The sequence below is a fragment of the Panthera uncia genome (assembly GCF_023721935.1).
Source record: "Panthera uncia isolate 11264 chromosome B2 unlocalized genomic scaffold, Puncia_PCG_1.0 HiC_scaffold_24, whole genome shotgun sequence".
NCBI lineage: Eukaryota > Metazoa > Chordata > Mammalia > Carnivora > Felidae > Panthera > Panthera uncia.
In genome coordinates this window covers 113,550,837-113,576,508 of record NW_026057580.1, presented here as the reverse complement: position 1 = coordinate 113,576,508, position 25,672 = coordinate 113,550,837, and the positions used below count along the sequence as shown (strand labels likewise).

Sequence of the window (25,672 nt, the reverse complement as noted above, 5' to 3'; positions counted from 1 at the left end):
TGTGGCCAAGTGATTTTAAAAACTTGTTTTCTTTTTTTTCCTTTTTCAGACTCATTTTGCTTCCTATTGATTTTTTACTTTAACAAGTGCTTTTTTTACCCCCTGAATACTGATCATCACTTTGGGGACCTGTTTCCAAATACACATATAAGACATTGTGCAATGTATCTATATCTGATTGCATTTTTTGGTGCAAAGGAGGAAATGGACAAAGTAGCCTTTTAAGATGCTGGTGGAATTCAAGGGCATTTTACTGTGAATGAGACTGGGAATATTACAAGTAAAGAGATCTTTACTCTGAATGTGGAGGCTTCATACAAGATTCATGGTGGAATCAGTTATAAGAAATAGAAATACCTTAATTCCGCATTACATGTTCTTCCTAGAGAGAAGACACATCTTAGGGAAAGGACTTGTAGATAATGATTACCTGTGCCACATCAAATGTATATTACACTGTCAACGATTGATGTTAATGTTGATGGCAGTTCCTAATCAGGCAGAATGGGAAGATGCTCAGATTTGGGATTGTTTTAAAAGAACTTTAATTACTAAGTTCCATTAGCAGTTTAGGCAGCCTGGGAAATCAAAGTAATTGATGTTAACTTTCTGAAGATCTGTGCAGTATTAATAAGAAGGAAATCTGTTAGCTTGGCAGGATAGTATAAAGCTTAGGGAAGAATTCACATTTGTTGGTTAAAAGGGCCTTTAGGGTTTCAATGAATTATTTGATAGATTTAGTATTTCTTTGGCTTCTTATACACTATTACTATAAGACTAACATGTTAACAAATCAATACATTCACTGTATGAGTAAGAAACTTCTTGGAGTGGAGAGGTTATGGACCTTGTATTTCAACAAATACTTTTAGCACCTACTTGTGCAAGCCATTTGCGGGTGCTTGATGTGTGTGATGACTGAGTCATAATCCTGGCCCAGCAGGAATTTGCTGTAGGGCTAGATAGCATATCCAATTGGAAAAAGGATAGAACATATAAGATTTTCTGGGAAGGATAGAAGCAAGGGTTTTATTAGGATTCAAATACTTTCATTTTAATTTTATACCATTTTCTCTGCTATGCTATCCAACTGCTTGCACTTTGAAAAATTAATAGTTATTCTAGATTTATTATGTGACAAAACTCAAATTTAATTCTAACATTGTTTAAAGCAGATGTCCCAAATTAGATGTAACTTACATAAAATAGATCATTTTTTAAAAGAGCTAATTGCTTTCTGTACCAGACTGTTATTCCAACATGTTAATACCTGCTTGCCTCACTCATTCTCCAGGCTGCCAGACTTTAATGAAGGATTTTAAAGTGTTGACTAAAATAATAAAACTGTTGCAATATTTTGGTTTGCTGAAGCTTTTATCAAATACTTAACATTAATTTAAATGTAAAGCATCATTGTGTGTGTGTGTGTGTGTGTGTGTGTGTGAGTGCGCACGCACGTGTGCACACTTGTATGTATTGGGTTGTGTAATCGATGCTATTAAAAATGGAAATGTTCCAGGGGCGCCTGGCTGGCTCAGTCGGTTAAGCGTCCAACTTCAGCTCAGGTCATGATCTCATGGTTCGTGAGTTCGAGCCCCACGTCGAGCTCTGTGCTGACAGCTCAGAGCCCGGATCCTGCTTTGGATTCTGTATCTCCCTCGCTCTCTCCCTCTCTCTCCCTCTCTCTCTCTCTCTCTGACCCTTTTCCGCTTGTGTTCTGTCTCTCTCTCAAAAATAAACAAACATTAAAAAAATTTTTTTTAAATAGAAATGTTCTTTGACAATGGTTAAAACAAAAAGATGTGAAAAGAGAAATAAGTCTTTGGGGAATGATTACCGTTAATAATAAGTAGCAGCTGTGAGATGTATGCAGTGATTTGTGGGTGATTAGCAAAAGGACTCCAAGACCACATGGTGAAGCATTATGTATTAGTTATTTTCCCATAACAAAATTAAAAGCATGTTATAAAATTGAACTTTCCTTAACTCAGTGTTAAAATTTTTATTTATTCAGTGCATTCTGTAATCAGCTGAAACAGAATTTCTAAGTATGTCAACATGTGGGGTTATTTTGGACCATATTTTAATCTATAAGTAAAGGACATAACAAAAGTGTCTCTTATATATATCTGATTTGCAGCAACAGGAAAGCCCTGACATATAGGATTATTCTTTTTCCATTCATTGTGGATCATTATCCAGATCAATGCTGAGATAATTAGTTTTAGTCATTTGATAGTTATTCCCAGCATGGAGTTTTCACATAGTAAAATACTTGTGAAATAGCACATAGACATTATTTTAGCACAATTACCTTATAGAAATGCCTCCACTGATTTAAGATTAATTATTAGAGGGGATTAGGGCGCCTGGGTGGCTCAGTCGGTTGAACATCTGACTTTGGCTCAAGTCATGATCTCTCAGTTCATGAGTTCGAGCCCCACATCGAGCTCTGTGCTGACAGCTCAGAGTCTGGAGCCTGCTTCGGATTCTGTGTCTCCCACCCTTTGCCCCTTTCCCGCTCATGCTCTGTCTCTCTCTGTCTCTCAAAAAATGAATAAATGTTAAAAAAAATTAAATTATTAGAGGGGACTGATTTGGTAACATCAGTTTGAACCATATTCCTGTCTTCTTTGCAAAACTAAAGGTCATTGTTCCTTAAGGCATCCATTGGACCTTATTTATAAGGGTGTGTACTTTTTGCTAAGCTAGTGCTTGAAAAAATTAAATCATTTCAGATTAATTTTTTTATTGTATAATAATTACTACACTATCTGTTTTTTTCTTTCCTGTTCCTTGCACTTCCTTCCTTTTTCCAGGAATCACTTTCTCCCATTTCTACAACCCAATTCTTCATGCTGTTGGAACAGAAGACCTTGTTTCCTATTTCACAGAGACATCATCACTTCGGAGATATTCCATCTTTAATAAACCTCTCTAGGCCATCATTCAGTGACTGCAAATTAGGGATAACTATAAGCAGTGTTTGGCTAATTAAGGAAACACACATGAAAGTGTAGAGCAAAAAACATCTGGCTCACACTGAATACTTATAAAAGAATGGTCTCCCTTCTTCATCTCCAAGGTTATTTCTGAATTACTGTGCCTCACAATTGTAGTTTCTCTCTTTGATGTCTCCAATGTGTCCATATTCAGTGTCTCCTTCACTGTTACTCTGTGCGGTTACATTGCTGTTCTCACTGTCTAAATTTTAAACTCTTCTTTGCTCTTAGGTGAATGTCCTTGTTTTCTTAATCTCTTTATTACCAAAACTTTCAGAAACAGTGGTCTTTGTTTCTCTACCTTACCTGTAACTCATTCCTGATTTCATGATGATCTGATTTCTCCTATACTCTCAAATTTTCCTAACTAAGGACCTCCTTATTGATATATCTGAGGACTTTTATAGTCCTCGTAGATTTGATTCTGTTGACCTTAGGACATTATGTTCTACTGCCTGAAGCTGTTATCCTTTGATTTCTGGAGTATAACTCTCTGTTTTGTTGTCCTCTGTCTCTGATCCTGCTTTCCCAGGCTCCTTGGTTCCTTCTATTTTCTTTTGCCAGGGTATACCATAGGGTGGTATCTTCGTCTCCTGAGCTGACTTCAACTGCCACCTCTCCAGTGGTGACTCTGATGCCTTTCCTAGCCTGATTCCATTATTTGGAACTGCCCACTGATCATCTTCATTGCCTCTCAGTTATCTAAAAGTTAATTTGCCCCAAACAGTTCCATGAGTTTTTAATTATTGAAATTAAATTAAATTAAATTAAATGGCAATTTCTATCTATATGTGTTATCCCACCATAGTGATTAGAGATAAATTCTCTTAGATCTGTCTATTAATCTCCATTCACTCTGCCTAACTCACCTCAGTCATTACAGTTGCTTATTAACTGATCTCTTGGTCACCTGTCTCCTTCATTTTCAATTCCAGTTACTTTACTTAAATAAAAAATAAATAAATAAGTTGGTCACATCACTCCCCTGCTTGAGAACCACTGATAATTTCTTATTACCTACAAAGCAAATTTCAAAATGCATACCATGTAGTATAAAGCTCTTTACAATCCAGGGACATTATTTCTACCAAAACTATTTTCTGTAACAAACATTTAGTTGACAGTAATCATTTGTTTAAATAATCTATCAAAACTTGCAATTTATTGAACACTTGCTCTTTTGGGTACAGCAACCACAATCTCTTTTCCGAGTGTGCTTTGTGTTTTTGTTTTCGTTTTTGTCTTTTACCTCTGCACCATTGTATATGCTAGGCTCTTTATAAGGAAGGAACTTCTTCCCTGACACACTTCTATACATCCTTCAAATGGAGTTCAAATGTCAATTCCTCAGAATTTTCTTTCATCTTTAAGACATAGTTACTCCCTTCTTGAATATCTCATGGCACTTTCTAGAAACTCCTGAGTGACTTGGAGATAATGTAATTATGCGTTTGTGTTTTAATATCTGTAGATACTGTGAGTGCCATAGAGCTGAGACTTTGCCCTATTTACTCTGATGTTGATTCCCTCCTAGCACATAGCAGATTTAAAGGTATTGGTAGTTATCAGATATTCAAACATTTCTTATGTGTTCAAAATGTGAATGGTAAGTTATTTTCATTTTTTTATTTAAAAATAAATATATAGGGGCCCCTGGGTGGCTCAGTTGGTTAAGCGTCCAAGTTCAGCTCAGGTCATTATCTCACAGTTCGTGGGTTCGAGCCCCATGTCGGGCTCTGTGCTGACAGCTTGGAGCCTGAGCCTGCTTCAGATTCTGTGTCTCCCTCTCTCTCTGCCTCTCTCCTGCTTGCACTCTGTCTCTCAAAAATAAATAAACATTAAAAAAATAAAAAATAAATAAATGTTTTATAGAATATAATGCAGTTAAAGACATGTGAAGGTACTATATTTTAATCATCCCGTGCTTACTTAATTTTTTAGGACATCTACAGAGTGTTCTAGTTTAGATTTCTTTCATCTGTGAAGTAATAAGAGCAGAAATTTATAAGCAAAGGTTCTTTTTTCCATGATTAGCTTGAGAATTGTTCTCAAAGGCCTAGTGTCTTACTTTGAGGAGGAAAGTTTTTTTGGAAACAACAAAAACAATCATATTCTGTGAAAGGTCTTGTATTTTGCAAAGGTACTATAGTCAGTCTGTACGTTTAAAATGGTAGCATTATAAAAGTACATTAAAAGTTGTTTTGTTTAAAACATTAGTTTTGCCATTAAGAAACAAAACAAAAATAAAAACAAAACAAAACAAAAAACTATGAAAATGATAAATCCCCCAGTCAACTTAAAAAAATACAGATTACCATAATATACCAGAAATATTTCACCTATCAATGATTTCACTATACTTAATAACCTATGGGGGGTGGGAGAAAACAGAAACAAAAACAAAACAACAAGTTCTACATTCTAACTTTGGTCACAAGTAACACTCAGTTTCTTTGGCAGCATGAAAGGAGACGTGGGTTTTCCTAACACCTACTCTGTTGTAAATAAGTCATCTAATAGTCAAGATATATCGAGCCAGTACAGGTCAAGATCTGCCTCAACTATGATATACTTCATTGGTTAGAGAAAACAGGCTGAAGTCCTTCTTACAGTTTGATATAACAAAGCAACTGGAGTAAATTTCCCAGTGCTTTGCCGTTCCTCCCTATTTCTATCTGTGAAAAAAGGGAATCATCACTTGTCTTCTTCCCGAAGATACAGAGATTATAATTTTTTAGGTAGATACTGCAAAACGTGTAGCGATTTTCAGGTTTTGTAAATGTATACATATTTATATATTTATAAATACAAACATGTTTGCATTAAATATATAAATTATGTATGTATATGTACATATATATTTTACCTATATACAATTGTACATATATAGTTTCTATATTTATACACACACAAAAGGGGGATGAAGGGCTATGGCGAACAAGACAGCATGGGAGGCAGATGCAGAGTATGAAAGATGAGGCTGGGCTAGATTGAAATTTTAGATGAGGCCATAAGCCCTCACCAAGAGAGGCACATGTGAGCGAAGACTGAAAGGAAGACATGTTTCTTCTCATCTTTGATTTCCGGAGGGTGGACTTGAATGTTGGCTGCTGGGCTGCCACGTCAAATCAAGACTAGCCAAAATGAAGCTCAGCATCACCCATCCTTGGGTTAAAACCACTGAATGAAAGGACGTATTTGGAAATGAAAACTGCTTATAAACCCACACTAGGTGCTTACTTTGCCTGACAGAAAGTCCTCTCTGACATCATCCTTAATCTGGTTCTAACCTGTTGTATCAGTATTGTCTACACTGCAGTAATAACAGATCCTGTGACTTCACCACTGTCGATTTCTTCCTTGCTCAGTCACATATGCACTGTGGGTGGGCAGTGGCATGGCTTCTGCTGTATTTAGTCCGGGATAGAGGCTGACCTAGCTGGTCCTATCTGGACCATGTCCAGCCTTATGGCAGTGGAAGGGAGGTCACGGCCATCCCTTCTACTTCCATTTCATCACTGAAGCAAGCCATTTGTCCTGAGTGAAGAAGGGAAATGTAGCCCTCCCAGAGGGACAGGCACAGCAGGAAGTGGCAGCAAATGGTTTAAACACTAATTTTGTTTCCCACACGTAGCTATTTAATTATATCTCCCTTCAAACTCTGATACACACCATTTTCCACTTCATTATGCAGGTGCCCTCTTGTTACCACATTCACGAGTCCTCTTTGCTAAAGTCTATTTCTCCACCACTCTGTTGCTTCTCTTCCTTCTCCAGTTTGCATGAATGTCAGTGATTTTTGAAGATGCAGTTAAGGAACATCTTTCCCTTTCCCTCCACAGTTAATCTGCTGAAATATTCCAACCTAAACTGGTCTGCTGTGGAATTAAGCAGCACACAGTATGGCTTCAGCTTCATCTGTGATCCATATTTGGACACCTGGGCGTTAGGAACCCTGCCTCAGATGTCTTATGTAGCTCTCAAGGTACCTTGTACCATTTGGTTACATAGAGGTGTTCACCTAGTGAGTTGGTGAAATATTTTACTTAATTGTTTTCAATGAATATTTATGAAAAAGATAGTTTTCCTTCATATAATAGAAGATTGAGTTTCAGCCTCTTTTGAGGAAAAGACCATGTCTTTGCTGTGTCTCCAGACCAGGAGGCTAAGTCAGAAGGCTTTTCTGTCCCCAACCTCCTTGAGCAAAACAACTCTACTTTATTTCTTTGATATATATCTTGTGGGTTCCTGTAAGTGTTTGTTGAAAATTAGGTTCTTCTGCCATATTTTTAAAATCACTGTTCTAAAATAAAAATAGAGTGAGCCTTACTAGATACACATTTTTATATAAGAAAATTCTGTTGGTCGCCATAACCTGTTGGACACCAGCCTTGAGATTTAAGACAAATGAGCATATTAATACATCAAGACCACATAGGAGATAGGGTGTGTTTTAAGATTAGCTTGATCTTTGAAGGTGAGGGCCACTATTTTTCTGCCAATCTCTAGCCTTGATGAACTCTCCTTGGGAAATGATTTGTATCTGTTGCCATTGGAAGAGAACCTTATTTTATTTTAATATACCGCTTTTCTTTTGGGCTTATGTTGCTTTCGTAAGTTTGGACACATAAAAAAGAAATATTATTTAGTGTCAGAAAGCTTAAATGAACTTTAAATTCTAGAGTGTTGAGTACAGCAATATTTGCAAATAATAAGCATTCATCTATATAATTGCTGATTTCAGAAATCCTTTGGAAACTGTCATATAGTATATATTCTTTTGAATTTTAGAGAAAATCCAAGTTTTTCTTACAAAGTCACTGTATTAGAAACTTTATTCTTGCAAATATATTCTTCTTTTACATATATCGTTCTCAAAATGTATTCCTTCAAAAATAATTCTATTCTCGGGGCACCTGGGTGGCTCAGTCGGTTGAGTGTCCTACTTCGGCTCAGGTCATGATCTCGTGGTTCATGGGTTTGAGCCCTGCATTGGGCTCTGTGCTGACAGCTCAGAGCCTGGAGCCTGTTTCAGATTCTGTGTCTCACTCTCTCTGCTCACACTCTATCTCTCTGTCTCTCAAAAATAAATTAAGATTAAAACAATTTTTTTAAGTAATTCTATTTTCAGTGTCAGGCATTTATGACCTAAGGAAGCTAATTTACAAGAACCTAAAAAAAGGTTGAGCGAAGGTAATTATTGTGAGCTGGTTTAAATCAACAGATCAGTCTGCACACTAGCCTAATTCTCTTTTCTCCTAAGGGAGCACTAAAATCATGAAGCAGTTTTTTTCCCCCCACAATGAAATCTTACATTGAACATTAGAGAAAAAGTGGAAATTGTGTTATGTAGTGAAATTCATAAAACATTTTGCACATAAAATAAAACGTGTCTTGTCCATTGTGGAAGTCACCACCTTGCCTACCTGCCATTTTGCAGAACGTTCTGACTGTTGACATCCTTGGCAGTCCGAGAAGAGACCTTTCAGGAGAAGGTGTTTCACAGTGCAGCTGAAGCAGTGTGAGCTACCCATATTAATTGACATCATTTTTCCTTTAGAAAAATAAGCTGACAATCAAGGATCATTTGATATTTAAGGAAGAACTATATTTAGATGAACAAAGAGAGTAACTGATACCAGAAAATTTAGGTATAATTCAGGGAACATGAGAGCCTTTAAAAAGAAGTCTAATTAGTATCCTCAAAAGAATTTGAGAGAATATTGTATCTGTAACAGGTTATGAAAAAGAAACAGCAAACAAGAAATTTCTAGGAAATTAAAATTATGATTACCAAATTAAAAATGTATTGGACCAACTGATAGAAGCTTAGGCTAGTTTCTATCTTCAAGTTAAATTGCAGATTAACTCCCAACACTTAGAAGGGAAAGACAAGGAAACGGAACATGAAAACAGTTAAGGAGAATAGAGGGTAGAGTCAATACAACCAATGCCTCATGAATATAAGACAGTGAAAGGCAGAGTACAGTAATGAAGGAATATTTTTATAAACTGAGGAAATACGATGTGGCAGATAACTGTGGGCCTGCAGCACCACACTGCCAAACTGAGTGGCCTAAAATGGCAGCCATTGTTTAGCTGACATGGCTGAGATTTGGCTGGTTGCTTCTCTGGGTCTGGGTAAGGTGTGGTTCTCTCACCTGCAGTGGCTCATGGGCCTCTGGTCAGCTGGAAGATTGGCTTGGGATTAGCCAATGTAGGATGACCTCACTTACATGACTGGCTCTTGGCTGTCAAGACAGGAGTCACAGAGTCACTTGTCCCTTCGTCCTGCTAACTTTGCCTTGTTCTCTGAGCAACAGGATTCCTAGGGGCGGCAAAAGAGTAATTTCTAATGCACAGGGCTTTTTCAAGTCTCTGCTTACTTCTTTTTGCTAATGTCCCATGGGCCCAAACAAATTACTCTGTGGGCCAGCCCAGAGAGCCGAAGAGCTTGGGTTTGGGCTGGCATCTGCAGAACTTGGGCCATCATTGCACTAAATCTGCCAGAGACATTCGTTATCAGATTAAAAATTCTGGCAGGTAGGATGGATAAAATCAACTATAGGTAGAACTGTCTTGGTGAAATTTCAAAATTCTCATGATAAAGAAAATGCTAGAATCTACCTGTGAGAATAAAACACTATCTGCAAAGAAATGAAAATTTTTCATCAGCAGCACTGGATCCTGGGAGACATCCATGCAATATTTTTCAAAGACTTGAGAAAAAATTAAATATAGAATTCTGTACCTAATTTTTAATCATACTCCAGAGGAATGCAAAGCTTGATAAAGCATGTCTATATGAAAATATATTGAGTGATGTCCCCAAAATTGTTGAGTGAAAGGAAAATATGAAACATAGGAGAAAGAGTGTTGGATGAATCCTATAACCTAAAAAGAACTTGGAAAACTAAGGAAATTAAATCTGCTGAGACCTGAAGCTTTGAAAATTCTCCTTCATGAAGCAATATTCCAGGGTCAGGATGAAAATTCCTTTTCTAGAGGTCTAACCATACTACTTGATTCTGTGATGAAGGGCATTCAAATAGGCATAGTGCTAGACTGTTGCTTACATTGGATTCTAATTTGTATACAGAACATTGTACACAAGCAAACTGTACAACCAAATAATACGCACAGGCTTGGAGACCGAATTATTGTCTCGATGTTGTAAAAATAACATAGCTAGTGATAATCAAAAGAGCTAGGACCCAGGCCATGTAGAGGCAGTCTATGTGCATTGCTTCTTCATCTTGCATTGAAGCAGGGGTTAATTTAAAGTTGGTCAAACCATAGAAAATTTAAATATTCCTTACAGTTATAAGGTGGAACTAATGGAAGAGGAAAAAATAAAATACCACTGCCAAACGTCAGGAGGTGGAGTAGGAAAGAAGACAGGAATTGATATGAGTACCCTTACTTCCTAATTTGCCATTGGAGACAAACAAAATGCAGTGTGCAGAGTAGATAAATCAAGGGATAGTATGTTATTTAAAACATTACATAAGGTTATAATGGTATATATCACAATCAATGTGCGACTATTACCTTTGTACTTGGAAAAAGCATAAAATTGGAAAAAGAAAGTACCCTCCATACTTATTACATATTTGTAGAACATATATACAATGGAAAGCATACGCTCATTAGAATGAATGAGGACTGTATGAAGGATGACCATATGACCATACCACATTGTATAGTGAAAAAGGAAGCTGTAGAATGGATGTGGAGGAACCATGTTTTGTAAACATGCTTTAATCTCCTTGCCTGCCTACCTGCCCGCCTGTCTTGTCTTGTCTGGAAAGAGAGAGAGAGTTAAAAAAAAAAAAAAAAAAAAAAAAAAAAAGACACAGAGTGTGTTGTGTGTATGTTTATATGGATGGAAAACTCAGATAAGTAACAATTCCGTGTTGTTATTTTACACATCCGGATCCAGGCAGTTTTGTCATCCATCCAATCTAACAGTGGTATTAGGACTCATGTGTTAAAGTCATAATTTTCCTTTTTAATGTTAACCGTTAGCTGAGAGATTTATTTTCCAACATCTTAGTTCCTTTGAATGGTTGATTCTAAAAGTCTACGTTCCTGAGGCTATTTACGTATTTTCTGTTTAAACCAGCTCTCTGGACAATGAGATCTTGCTGTTACTGTATATTCTCTAAAGCAGCATATGTGCTTTTTCTAAATTTATTCTGTCTGTGTTCTTCTAAAAAAATCCTTTTCTAGGCAAGCTGCTGATCATCTGAACATACCTTTATTGTACCTGCCATTTTGCTCAGGCTGGTGCTTCACACTTTTTAGACACAACTTTATAAGAGGGGATATTGAAAAATGTCGGGGGTGGTGGTCATTATCCACCTTTACAGTATACATTTAATTTAATGTCCCTGTGATGTTAGCACTTTACGGCAATATAAAGGGGTGGCAGTAGAAGAAAAATTTTGTTTTTTAATAGTACCTCACAGTAAGAAATATATTTTACATCACAATGTAGCATGCCTGTGTGTATGTTTACTTGACAGAAAAGTTTCCTAAAATGATATATACTCTTACTAAATGTAAATTTCTGATAGTTTCTATTTCACTTTATTTATTTTTAAAGTCTGCAACTCATTAATGTGTCAGGATTTATAGTTTGAAAAATACTGGACCAGATATGATGAAGGTCCATTTTGTCTGAAGCATTATTTAATTCCAGGAGTCTACAAGAATGCCACCTTCATTTTGAAATTTGTTTTGTAAAAAATATATGTTGCCGTCATGCATGTTGCAGTGCGCTAGGCCTTATTGGTATAATGAAATCTAAGTGTATTAAATATTTTAATGTTGTGATATGGGGACTCCTATACTTTTTAAGACCTTGGGATAATTTGGCTCTTCCTTCCTAGGAGCATTCTAACGCTCTGAGAGAGTTTGGCTTTCTTACCGCAAATGCATTTTGGACACAATGTATTGCTGGAGTATTGGTTTTTCTCCCCACATGTAATATCCCCAAAGCCTAAAACAAGATGTTTATCTTTTTGATAGACAAGCAATTAACTTTTGGAGGGAATTTAAAGGCAGTAAAGCACATCTGTTAGGACATTGGAAATAAACAGGAATTTCTGACAGGCAAACATTATAGCTTTGCATTTGTTAGGCTGTAGCTAAGGCTATGTCAGCATTTTTATTATAAACCTCAGGGATTATCAGTCTGCAATAAAACTCTTTTTGGAGTGAGGCTTATTTAGATTCAGAGCTTACTCACAAAAAACCTTTGCTTTCCTGAGCACAGGAGAGTAGATTTGCTTCTGGTCACCTCTCTCTGAAAAGCAATGTGTCTGGGCTTACCATATAATTATAGAAGTATTTAAAATATTTGATTTATCATAAGCTGACTCATAGATTATTTGAGAGTATTATTTAATGTAAAGAAAATGCAGAAACTGGTTTGGCAGCCCCGTTGTTGAGTAGCGTTAAAATGGTTGTTTATTTCTGACTCAGTCATACAGTAGTAGGTTTTTGGCAGTTGTCAGAAAACTTGCCATTATCGTGTGTTGGTAAGACTGAATACACGCTTCATAAGATCCTCTCCTTACGATATTGAGATTTGAGTGGCTTGTAATTTCTGTCATCCCTATGCTGAAATGTGCTCCCAATAGTTGAAAAGTATTCCAGTATTTTTTCGAGAGACCGAGAGAGACAGAGCACAAGCAGGGGAGGGGCAGAGAGAGAGGGAGACACAGAATCCAAAGCAGGCTCCAGGCCCTGAGCTGTCAGCCCAGAGCCTGCTGTGGGGCTTGAACCCACGAACCATGAGATTATGACCTGAGTCGAAGTCAGACACTTAATTGACTGAGCCACCCAGACGCCCCAAAAAGTATTCTAGTTTTAGAGAAAAAGAGGGATAGAACAGTATTTTATTTTTATTCACATTAAATCATTAAGGCAAGAAAGAATAGTGTTTAATGTTGAGAGCGTGGGTTTAAACCCTGGGTCTACCACTAATCAGGTGGTATACAGAGTAATGCCTTCAGATTTCTGGGTCTCAGATTCTTTGTGTTTAATAAATATTGATAATGATCGTGGATGGGTCATTGGGCTGCCCTGAGGTTGAGATGCACTAATCCATAGAAAGCCCTCAGGACAGTTCCATTAATGTTAAGCACTTAATAAGTTTTAGGTCATATTATTACTCCTGGTAGTATTATTACTTCTTTGTTATTATGGTTTTCTATTTTATCATAGTACTGTAGTAACAAAAATTCATTCTTATGTTAAAAATGTAACTTACAGTGTCATCACATTAAAAAAAATAATAAAAAAGCAGCCCAAGGTTCTAGGTAGGTATCTCCTGTATTTTTTTCTTTATTGCTTAAAAATGCAATCACCTGATCATTGCAACTTAATAATTCCAGGGAAAACATATGCAATTGTTATGGAAAAACTCTTGGTCTTTAAATGGAAGAGCTCTGAGCCTGTTTCCGATTCTGTGTCTCCCTCTCTCTCTGCCCCTCCCCCGTTCATGTTCTGTCTCTCTCTGTCCCAAAAATAAATAAAAAACGTTGAAAAAAAAAATTTTTAAATGGAAGAGCTCTGTCTTCCTAGGAGATTCATTTAACAGTCTTATTCCTGCTGATGTTGCTGACTTTAAAAAAGCATTCCTCTATTATATTGCAAAGTATAGCAAAGGAAAATGCTGTTACATAATGTATATGTCAAGGTATATCAAAATAGTGTAATATTATGTAAGGCTTTCTCTTGCTTCAATTCAGAGGAATAGCAATTTTTGTGCTATACAAATAAACTGATAGAAGATACAGGAAAAAAGCCATATTGTTGCTCAGATATGCTTGACTCTACACCATTTCACCTCTATAGTATAAGAAAGGTACAGTTACAGCTTAAAAACTAGAGTATTTCATAGCGGGGGGGAGTATAAATGTGTAGAGTGTCTTAGAGAACAATTTTATGCTCATCACAGGGTTGCAGTGTACATTTTATTCTTTTTATAAATAATATATATGTGGTATTCGATGAGTTAATAGCAATGGTAGTGGCAGGAATGGGGCAGAAGTTGCAGACATTGCTAAATCCATTTATTCAGCCAGTATTCATTGACTGAATATTATGAGCCAAAGTATCTTAGGTACTGAGTAACAAATATGAATAAAGTAAGTGATAGTAACCCCTAAGTGGGTTTACCATAAGACACATAAATAGGGATTTACTCTACCATATGCTGGTTGCTGTGGGATACTCCACAGAGCAAGATCTTTAGAAGGCAGTGGGGGTGGCATCCAGAGAGTGTGAGTATCTAGGCTTTACATAATAAAAAAAAAAGTGTGTGTGGGGAAACCTATTGTACTATCTCAGAAGGGAAGGACAGAAGGACAAGTTCGCATGCAATCATATTTGTAGATTGGACAGTAAGAGGTGGTGCTTCTGAGTGATGGCTTCTGTTTTGAAATACACAAGGACAGAATTGCAGGAGGTAAAGTTTGATCTCCATTGCTAGCAGGAAGTGCCTCCTGAATGAATGACTAATGAGTTAGTTAGAGCAGATGAATGTGAACAAACCTTTTCACTCAGATGCCCCTTGGCTAGCAGGGTTTTCTAGTTCATTCTTGGTCTCTCTCTTCTTTCCCATGCTGGTTCTGTCTTGTGTTTTCCAGTTCCTCCAAGCCACGCCTTCTGCTAGCCTATTTGATACTCGATTCATGGGGAGCATGAGGGGAGGTGTTGGTTCCTATCTTTCCACCTGACGTATGCAATGAAACATCAGCTTTAGGGTAACAAAATTTTAACCCAAAGAAAGCTATGCTGGGAGATCTTTGGCCTTAGCTGGGGTGGGGTGTGCATTCCTCAGATTCCTTGCTTGCTCTCTGTCCTCACTCTGCAAATGTATGTGCCTGCCAGGGGTGTTCATAGTTAGATTTGGGTCCAGGCCTAAAGCAAATCCATCTAATAGCTATTGAATAAGCTAAACATTGGGAGGTGGCCTGAATTAATAGTACAGAAACAAATTTTTGGTGAATGTGAATTGTACCACTGTAATATTTATAATATTGTGTGATGACTGTAACTCATCAGGGAAGCATGAGTGAACATTCTCAAAATAAATATAACCAAACCTTACAGTTGATTCATTAAAACTGTTATTTTACACTTAGATGGTATAATTTTCTAAGGCATATTTTGATTGCAGATTTTATTTTCTTAATATGGGCTGACAAAGCACAATGAGGAGACAAAATAAATTGTACTATTGTAACTTGAAGTACATGCTAATATTTTGCAAGAAGCACACTTTTTTGTTGTTTTTAATCATCTCATTAAGACATAATGATCTTCTTCCAGCTGAGGTGTCTAATTACTGTCATATCCAATAGTCTGTTAATTGGTGAGAATAAAGCAAAAAGCCACCATGGACACATCTTGACTATATTCTCATTGCATAGAAATGGAGCAGACACAGAGTAATTGTTAATTACATTTGTGGAGCATTGCCTGAAATCCTTACTGGGTTCATTTGCTTTTCTTTTCATGTAAACAATAGCAAAACCACCTGAAACTTCGATATGGCTCTTTTTATGCTAGGTATCTTTCCATTAATGCAAGCTTGAGATTTCATCACTCACAGTTCACAAATCTGGAAAATAGATGAATTGTCTTTGTAGATTCAAAACTTGATATTCAAAGCTCAGACACATGTCCTTTTTCAATGAAGTTTAGTGTCTGACCTTCTTTTCATAAACATTTATTTAGTGTACAGCAGAGTTCCCTTGCTGTTGTTAAACTAGAGATCATCCTTAAAAATACTTTTATGTTTACAGATTTTATATATATTATTTGACATTTATATATTTGATGTGTAAATACAAATTTAAAGGCACAATTTAAATATATTCAGAGTTCTAGATACTTGTAAATTTTATGCATATGTATATTAAAGTATATATAGAAATTAACATATGTGGTATAAAGCATTTTACAAGGACCATTAAAATATTTTTAAAAGAGACCCTAAAATGGTTTGTGAAGGACAAAACATGGCTCTTTGCCAGATTTTGCACTTAGGGACTTTCCCTCAGTCGGGAACTGCACTCACTGTGTCATTTTCCCCATCATTGTCACACTGGTTTAGGATTTCCCCAGGGCACTTGGATATGCGTGTAAGAGCTATTTCAACACTGATCCTGCCAGACTTCTGTCTATCTTTCTGAATAACACGCTCTCATGACTTTCTTCTCTCGTTGCCATCACCCACTAAAGCTAGGCACGTTCAGGTAACTCGCCTTTGTCAGGCTATTTAGGTAATCACTCTATAAAATTCAGATACATCTTACATGTCTAGGGGGTGTTAAACTATGATTAGAATGTCCCTATAGGAGAAGACAGAGGGTATTTTCAGGATCTTCTGACACTCATGTATACAACAGATATATATTGAAATGCAAAAAGTGTTTTACAGAATATAAAATAAATATTCTTCAATAATTTCCGTTTACGTATTTCACTAGTCCTGCTACCTCCAGACCTAAGGGCAGCAGTCTCTGTTTCTTCACATGATTTGTATTTTTCCCTAAAGCTTCTCAATCAATACCACCTTCTCAATCATTACTTCTTTTAGCATCCTGACCTTTATGTTTGTACTGTTCAGTAGAATGTGCTAAGTAATCCACAGAGATTTATTTCCCAGATAATGACTGTAATAGTCACATGGTATTTTTAGTTCTGTCACACCTGGCATTTCTTTAATCAAATCCTTATGCTTGGTCATCTTACGTTTTTATCTCTAAGCCATTTTCCTCTGCCGTCCTTCTGCTCAGTGGCATATCTTCTCAGGAAGGATGACTTTTATAATTAGTTTATACTTTTTTTTTTCTTTTTCCTTAGAGGAGTTCTCTTTATGTGTCTTTTAAAACTCTGTGGCGTCTGGGTGGCTCAGTTGGTTGAGCATCTGACTTCGTCTCAAGTCATGATCTCACTGTTTATGAGCTTGAGCCCCATGTCGGACTCTGTGCTGACAGCTCAGAGCCTGGAGCCTGCTTCAGATTCTGTGTCTCCCTCTCTCTCTGCTCCTCCCCTGCTCATTCTCTCTCTCTCTCTCTCTCTCTCTCTCTCTCTCTCTCTCTCTCTCAAAAAGTAAACATTTAAAAAAATTTAAAGAAGAGTCAGATGCTCAACTGACTTAGCCACCCAGGTGCCCCCATTTTAGCCTTTCTGACTTCTGTTTTGATATTTTGATAGTAACAAAATTCCAGGGTTAGAAGGAACCTTAAACATTTTACCTTCAGGGATTTACAGGTTGGTGGAAAGAGACCACATGCAAACTTACAACCTAATTATCCAGTGTGAAAGTGTTTAAGCAGCTTGGCAGCCCTCCTGGGGCAGGGCAGGCGCAGCATGTCTCCTCATCTCCTGCACTTCTCTGCCAGCCCCTCCCTGATGAGCACCTGTCTGCACCTCTCAGGGCTGGATCTGGAAAGCTCCACTCTTCCTGCACTGTAGTCATTTCACACCTCAGCCTTCTGCCATCGTTCTGGAAGCACTTCTACAAACAGTCCAAATACTTCCACTTTAGGGAGTGCTTGTAAGCACTGACACCTCGAACCAAACTCAGCATCATCAAGTCAACAGCTTCACTTGGGAGACGGTGCCCGGTTCAGAGCTGCCTGTCTCTGCCTCTGGGTTCCAGCTACCAGGGAGCTGTTTTCCCTGATGTCAACACATCTAAACTCCCTCGTGCTTTGTTCCCTTCTAGGCTGAGGAACCTGAGCATTTCATCCTAGACTCTAAATAGCACAATGGTCTTCTTTTGGTTAAGTTGAAATTTGCATTCCTGTGGCTTCCATACTTTGGTCCTGGTTCCACTCTTGAGGCCAAATAGAATAACTTGTATCCTTCTATATGCTGCTTCAAATATTTGAAGATTTTCCATCTTGTCATGCCTGAGTATTCTCTTCTACACATTTAGATACATTAACTTGTTCATTTATACATTTATACACTCACTCTGCCCCTACTGTGTCTGCAGTATTGGTGACAAAACCAAGGCGTGGTCAGCCCCTGACCTTGGGGAACTTTGCTTCAGGGTGACATACTCCGCATGGAACATGGTTTTAACATTCCATCATCATTCTGGCTGTTTTCCTCTGAACGTCTTTCGGTTCACGTGTCCTTGTTGAAATGCAATGCCGTAGTACTTGCAGTGTGCCGTGATACAACAGACAGGCGATCCTCGCATTTATTCTGAGTGTTGCACAGCCACTATAGACCTAAGACAGTATTGACTCTTTTGATGGTCATGCGTTGTGGATTTATGTGAGAGCTGTTGTCTATTACCACCTAATCTCCTTAGTCCTTCTACTTGTAAAGGTGTTTTGTTTTGTTTTGTTTTGTTTTAGAACTTGAGCACAGTTATTTCTATTAAAGTTCAGCTTGATAAGATCAGTACATTGTACTAAACTATCTGAATTTTGTATTCTGATTCTGTCATCCACATATTTGCAAAGCAATAACCTGCTTTAATGTATATCCAGGCCATTGATACAGTTGAGGAGAACAGGACTGTACACACCCCTGTAGCAAAAGCAGAGCATTGCTCAATATTCCTCTTTATTAATCCTATATACGGTACTGGCGGTCTTTAAATAATATTTATTTACTTAAGCAATCTTATAGTTCCTTTGCGAATAGATATTATAAATGGATTTGCCACGTTATTTTTCCAGTAAAGCCTTGTTGTCACAGTAAGTTTTGATCTACAAAAACAAAACCAAGCAAAACAAATCTATTTCTTAAGGAAATATATCCAAAGTTAATTATGACTGTGCCATATACTGACTGCCCATCTGTACTTTATACTTACATGGGATGCATATGCTATTGTTAGAACTGTATTCTAATTGCATATTTTCCACATTGAACTTATGTCCATATCGTGATTTATTTAAAATGTTACCTTATCCAAGATTTAGTATAAAATGTTGAGCAAATTAAGCATTCCTATTATTGAGATGTAAATTGGATAGGTTTGAATATCACCCTCGTTCTTTTGGAAATAAAAAGGCTAAGCTGAAATATTGCTCATCTGGATAGTAATATAATCCATTATGAAAATTTACTATGGTTTTGCTGCTACTGGTTATGTCCTTATTGTAAATTGAGAGGAGGCTTCTTCGTGAGGGCATAAAATACCTTAGGATACTTTTCACTTTGCAAACCTATCTTACTCTGTTGCTGTGGTTACTGTTATATCACAGGAAATCCTTCATCTATGTATAAATTGTTTTATAGCTTAAAGTTACTTGTTAATATTCTAAAGTCTGTGAACATGCTGAGGAATTATATAGGAGGACACCTCCATGTAGGACGGCCTCCATGAAATAGTGATATTTCAACAGTATAGCACCACACTCATTATAAACTTATTGGTGAACGAGATTGCTGAAGCTGTTCTTACAGATAGGATCCTGCCTCTGAGAGAGCTGTGGTGTCGTGGTTAAGGGCTGGTTTCTGGAGAAAGCTGCCTGCGTTCAGATCCTGCCTCTGCCACTGACCCGCTGTGTGACCAGGGCTGATGTACATTTCTGTCTCCATTGTGCCATCACTAAATGGGGCTGACAGCAAATGCATGGCTCACAGTGTTGTTGTGAGGTATTCCATAAATAGGTTAATTTTTCAAAACACTTATTTTATGTTTTCCTCTCACTCTCATCATCATCATCATCATTATTATTAATGAGTGGTAGTAATACGAATACAACATATGATCAAACCTGTTGGGGCATCTGGGTAGCTCAGTCACTTAAGCATTCAACTCTTGACTTTGGCTCGGGTTATGATCTCATGGTTTGTGGGATCAATCCCCTTGTTGGGCTCTGCACTGACAGCACAGAGCCTGCTTGGGATTCTCTCTCTCCCTCTCTGTCTGCCCCTCCCCACGCTCATGCACATTTGCCCTCTCTCTCAAAATAAATAAACTTAAAAAAAAAAAAGAGATCAAACCTCTTAGCAAATTCTTAAGTATACAATACAGTACTGTTAACTGTAGTTACCAGGTTGTACAGTATGCCTGTAGAATTTATCTTATATAAATTTTGTGCCTTTTGACTAATACCTTTCCATTTTCCACTCTCCCCAGCCCCTGTTGACCACCATTCTGCTGCTTCCATGAGTTCTATAATATATACGTTCATATATATCATATAATATTCTCTTTACCCATTCATCCACTGATGGACCTTTAGGCTTCTATGTCCTGGCTATTGTGACTAATTCTGCAGTGAACGTGGCAGTGTGGATATCTCTTCACGGTCCTGATTGCCATTCCTGTGGAGATATATGCAGAAGTGGGATTGCTAGATCATATAGTAGTTCTGTTTTTAGTTTTTGTGGAACCTCCGTACTTTTTTCCATAGTGGCTGCATCAGTTTACATTCCCACCAACTGTGTGCAAGGGCCCCTTTAGTCCACATCTTTGCAGAGCATTTAGAACAGCATCTACCAGGGTAACAGGGTCCACGCTATGTAAGTGTTGGCCTTCTTAGTGTTGTTGCTGCTATTGTAACGACTCCCTTTCTTATCCTCGTTTCATCCCTCAAATATTGTCAGGAAATAAGTCAAATGGTAAGAATATTCAAAGCTGCTACCATAGAATACAGAATTTTAATCACTTTTATTTCTAATAATATCCATGTAATTATCTATAATAAATCTAATTTTGGTTTTATTTAATGTCTGTATTTATGAATTTAAGAATGCTGAGCTTTGATATGTTATGACTATCTGCCATTTATTCTGTTTTATGATATTATCAACATGGCTTATACTAATCTAGTGGAAAGATAAATAAGATTTTTTTTTTTTTTTACAATTAAAGTGTAGTATGTTAGTTCTGTTTTAACTGGTGTATTTGTATTACTGTTTCACATAAATGTGATTTTTTCAAGGTAATTGGTTTAGGGATGACGTGTATAACAAAGAAAAAAAAACGAAATTAGAGTTATTTCCAAAGTTCACATTGAAGTTTGGCTAAAATGTTGGGTTTTTTTTTCCTGTAATGGTTAAGGATTACTGGAAAGACAGTTTGAGGCCAAAGCACCGCCAATGTGTCATTAGTGTTAGTGATATTTGTCTTTGAAGACAAAGGGAAATCATAACCATGGGAGTGAATTTAACACCATAAGTGAAATCAGCCCTGTTTACTTCGATTTCTCAAACTTCTGTCATTCAGATTAAAAACTATATGGATCTGCTCTCGTAAGAAGTAGGTAAATTTCTTTTTCTGTTTCATTTCTTTCAATTTTTTTCAACGTTTATTCATTTTTGAGAGACAGAGCACGAGTGGGGGAGGGGCAGAGAGAGAGGGAGACACAGAATCCCAAGCAGATTCCAGGCTCTGAGCTGTCAGCACAGACCCTGCCTGATGCAGGGCTCAAACTCATGAACCACGAGATCATGACCTGAGCCGAAGTTGGACGCTTAACCAACTGAGCCACCCAGGTACCCCTTTCTGTTTCATTTCTCATTTATAAAAATATTTTGGAATCAAATGTCCATTTTAATCTGCACTTTTAAGGGCTGCTTCTTCAAGTCGTCAGATGACCAGTGAAAGCAAGGCAGGGATAAGTGGAGTATCAGAGACCTCTGTGGTCTGGGGACCAAAACATTTAGGCTTAAGTCAGCCATTCGACACTTCTAAATACACAACCCTGCAAATTTAGTTAAACTAAAGGAATTCGAGGGGCACCCAGGTGGCTCAGTCAGATGAGCGTCCAACTCCTGATTGCAGTTCAGGTCATGATCTCACAGTTGGCAGATTTAAGCCCCATGTCAGACTCTGCTGATTTGAGCAGAGCCTGCTTGGGATTCTATCTCTCCCTCTTTCTCTGCCCCTCCCCCAGTAGCACTTTCTCTCTCTCTCTCAAAAATAAATAAATAACCTTTAAAAAAAAATTAAGGAGTTTGAATAGGTTACCTTTACATTTATTTTTGGCTTCTACTGTTTCTCTTTCTTCTGGAAGACGGTCCTCAGCTCTAAGAGGGAGCTGAGATGTGGGTGTAGAACCCATGTCTGTTCCCCGTGGGAAGCACCTCAAAAGCTGCCACATTCTTATCCACACTGCCCTTTGCTCTGAGCTATTCTAACTGCTCCAATTACATCAGGGAGAAAAACCTCACTTTTGGGGGCGGGGCCATTGCTTACCCACTCCCAGGACCACACACAACAAGCAATGTTATGACCGTCAACGTGTTTACCTGTTCCACCTCCAGATCCCCAGGGGAGCTGCTCTGCATCTGTCCGGACAGATGCCCTCACCTCCTAGCTTGCTCTTTTAACCCCTCTCACCATGATTGTTTTTGGACCATATCAGGACCTCATGCCTATTTCCTTTCCTATTCTTTCCCACTGTATCAGTCGTCCCTTTTTCTCTTCCCCACTCGACTCTCTGTTTCATAATCTCAATTACACTCTTGTTTATGTACCACGTTAGAATAGGTCTATACCACACCCTTGCTCTTCAATCTTTGCATGGACATCTTCAGGAGACACTAACCTTGATAAACCCACCTGTTTGTTTTTTAAAGTCTGCTCTTGTGTAGCCACAGGACGTTGGAGGAAACACGCAAGAGGACCAATTGGTTTGACTCTCATGTTTGGACACCAGCTTCAAGAGGGCTCTCAGCAGTGTTTGTCCAGTGTTTTGCTAGGCTTCTCTGATCATCAATGTTTTCACAGTCCTTACAACAACTCTGTCATGCCTCCTCCCTTCTCTTTCTCCAGCTTCCCGCTCAGGCTTCGTAGATGACATCTTCTGTTTTACAAAGCAAATAAAAACAATCATATGGAAACCTTGCTTTCCTGATACCAAGCAAATAAACCTACCTAAACCATCCAAGCTTTCTTGCTTTTAAAGGTGAACCTCTGGAGCTTTGGATACCATCACTTACAGCTTATCAAGAACTTAACCACATAGGAAATCCTTGCTTTTCTTTTGTACTCAATCTCTTGCTTAAACAGACCTAACTTTCCCCCAATAAAACAAAAAACAAACAAACAAAAAAAAAAACAAACTTCATTTAATTAATCTTTCCCTCTGGAAATTATTTTTTTTTTCTCTCTTTAACATTCAGACTTCTGGAATGAGTTAGGTTTTACCGATGGTCTTCTTTGACTTATACTCATACATTATACCTTGACTTATATACCTTGACTTCCTTGATGCTATCCTCCTATGCTTTCCAACCCCATCACTGTACAGTATTAGCTCTTACTAAGGTTACCAGGGTCATTTTAGCAACATTCAGCACCTTCCTTTTCTTTAGGCTTTGTGACACAAGTTCCCCTACCTTTCTGAATGCTTCTTTTTCTGTATTCGTAGTAGATCACAAGATGTGAGATCTCTCAGTGATATTATTCATGTCTGTGGTGTCAAGATCTAGCTGTATTCCAGTGACACAAACGTTAATCTCTATTGAGTGTCACTGTCTGTACCCTAGACCTATATATCCATTTGCCTTTGTGACTTCTACACTTGAATGTCTCAAAAACACCTCAAATCCCACATGTCGAAAGCTAAATTCAGGACCCTTTCCCCCCGCCCCCCATCCCCACCCCCCCTCACTTCCAAGCTGGGTCCTCTTCTCGTGCTTCTGTTTCAATAAATGGCTATACTGTTCAACCATTTACTCAGAAATCTGTTTTGCAACTTCTCCTGACCTCAGTTATCTTTCTTAGCATCACCAAGTCTTGTCAATTTTACCTTCTATCTGTAAGTCTCTCTGTCTTACACATGACCATCCTTAGTTCAGTCAACCATCTTTTTTGACTACTTCGGTGAGAGACAATAGATAGTAAACTGATTAATTAGTCCACCAGCTGACTTGTCTGTATCTATTCTGATTCTTCTCCAAACATTGTGTTCATTGTAGGATAATTGATCTTTCTAAATGCAAATCTGATCTTAGATTAAAAGATTTTGCTGGATGGCCTTGTAATCTAAGATTCACAATAAACTTTGAATCTGTACATTTGAAATCAGTGGTATTTCAGTTATGTAAGTTTTTGTCACTGTATGTAATCATATTTTATGAGAAAATACATTTTAGAGTCTAAATACTTGGCTTAATTTGAATATTTAAAATACAAGCGATTGGCAAGTTTTGGTCAATCTTTATTTCTGGTTTGAATAACTTAAAATGTCTACACTAGGGGCGCCTGGGTGGCTTAGTCGGTTAAGTGTCCAACTTCAGCTCAGGTCACGATCTCGCGGTCCGTGAGTTCGAGCCCCGCGTCGGGCTCTGGGCTGATGGCTCAGAGCCTGGAGCCTGCTTCCAATTCTGTGTCTCCCTCTCTCTCTGCCCCTCCCCCGTTCATGCTCTGTCTCTCTCTGTCTCAAAAATAAATAAAACCTTAAAAAAAATTAAAAAAAAATGTCTACACTAGACGTAAAATGTTTGTGCAAGGCAGTATGATATGAATATATCATTTTGGCATATTTGTTTTCTTTCTAGCTGTTTATTTGCTGTTTGAGTATAATAAATCATTGATCTGGTACTCTACATTTATGTGTATGTAAGTACATAGATAAATATTCCTTGCCCCCATTTTTTTAATCCTAATTCTTTAAGGTAACTTCTGCCTTTGGTAATTCATTTTTCAGCAAATGATATTGACCTGTTATAAGTCAGCTAAACAGTTTACTTCAGGATTTGGAGCTTTTAGGTAGGATGTTTTGAGTTACTGATAAAGTAAGCTAGAGTTTTAATTTATTTAAATTATACCAAGGAATTGAAATCCTAGGTTTTCTGGTCTTATAAAAGCAAGCTGATGTTAGTAAAATTCCACTGCTATTTAATTCCACGGTTAAAAGAACACTTAGGTCAGTAAAGCTGTCGGTAATTTTAGTAAACCCTCCACTGGGTTTTGATGTACAACAATTAAAGGCAGGGGGAGATGTGGAATACCAAAAATCTGTCACGAAGTAGGATGGCTAATCTTGTCTATTCCTGTTGGACCTGAAGCCATTTAATCTATATTTTAGCCTCCATTTTTAGGGTTAGAAAGTTTAACTGAAAAAAATAATCTGTACCTGGTGCATTATAAATGTATTAAGCCGAAAGTGAAGACACCCATATCACCTACAAAAGAATATTGAAAAGATCCCTTGGGCCAGGTGATACACACTTTATGATTAGGAGTATTCGGATAAAGCATCAGGATATTGCATTCATGTAAAATGAAGCTAGATGCTGCCCAGGTGAGCTGAGTGTGGGCTCCAAAGAGGACATTTTTCTAACCAGCTGCACTTCTGCTGCGGGCTGATAAATCGTAGTGGTTGGAATCAATTTCACCATTGATCTGAAAGATAATCCTTTTTGTGACAGTCTTGTCCTGGGGTTTTTACTGTCAGAGGTAAAAATGAATGGGAGAGTCTGAGGGAAAAGGGAGGGGCGGAGAACTAGGGCCTGTGGGGAAAGTGCCCTTATCCGTCCCTCACACAGGAGCTCACACTCCAGACTTTGTTCTTGGGGTGAGGGGAGGGAATAAGACATTTACCCCCAAAGGATTGCATTTCAATAACTGCCGGCACTGTGCTCCAAAATTCACAAATCAAACGTGTTTATTATTATACGTGGGAAATAAGAAAACGTATGGCCGATGATAATGTATGGCA

General features: G+C 37.8%; 1 protein-coding gene and 1 long non-coding RNA gene across 2 annotated transcripts in view; one reads left to right on the top strand and one right to left on the bottom strand.

Moving 5' to 3' along the window:
- Positions 1 to 25,672, top strand: part of PRKN (parkin RBR E3 ubiquitin protein ligase) — a 1,335,825-nt gene that overhangs the window by 92,999 nt on the left and 1,217,154 nt on the right. The gene's annotated exons all lie outside the window — the stretch shown is intronic.
- On the bottom strand, positions 8,397 to 19,542 carry LOC125938090 (uncharacterized). Its single transcript, XR_007462606.1, has 3 exons — positions 19,456 to 19,542; positions 9,164 to 9,330; positions 8,397 to 8,556 (listed from the first exon to the last, which is right to left on the bottom strand). It is a non-coding gene; the product is annotated as an uncharacterized LOC125938090 (long non-coding RNA).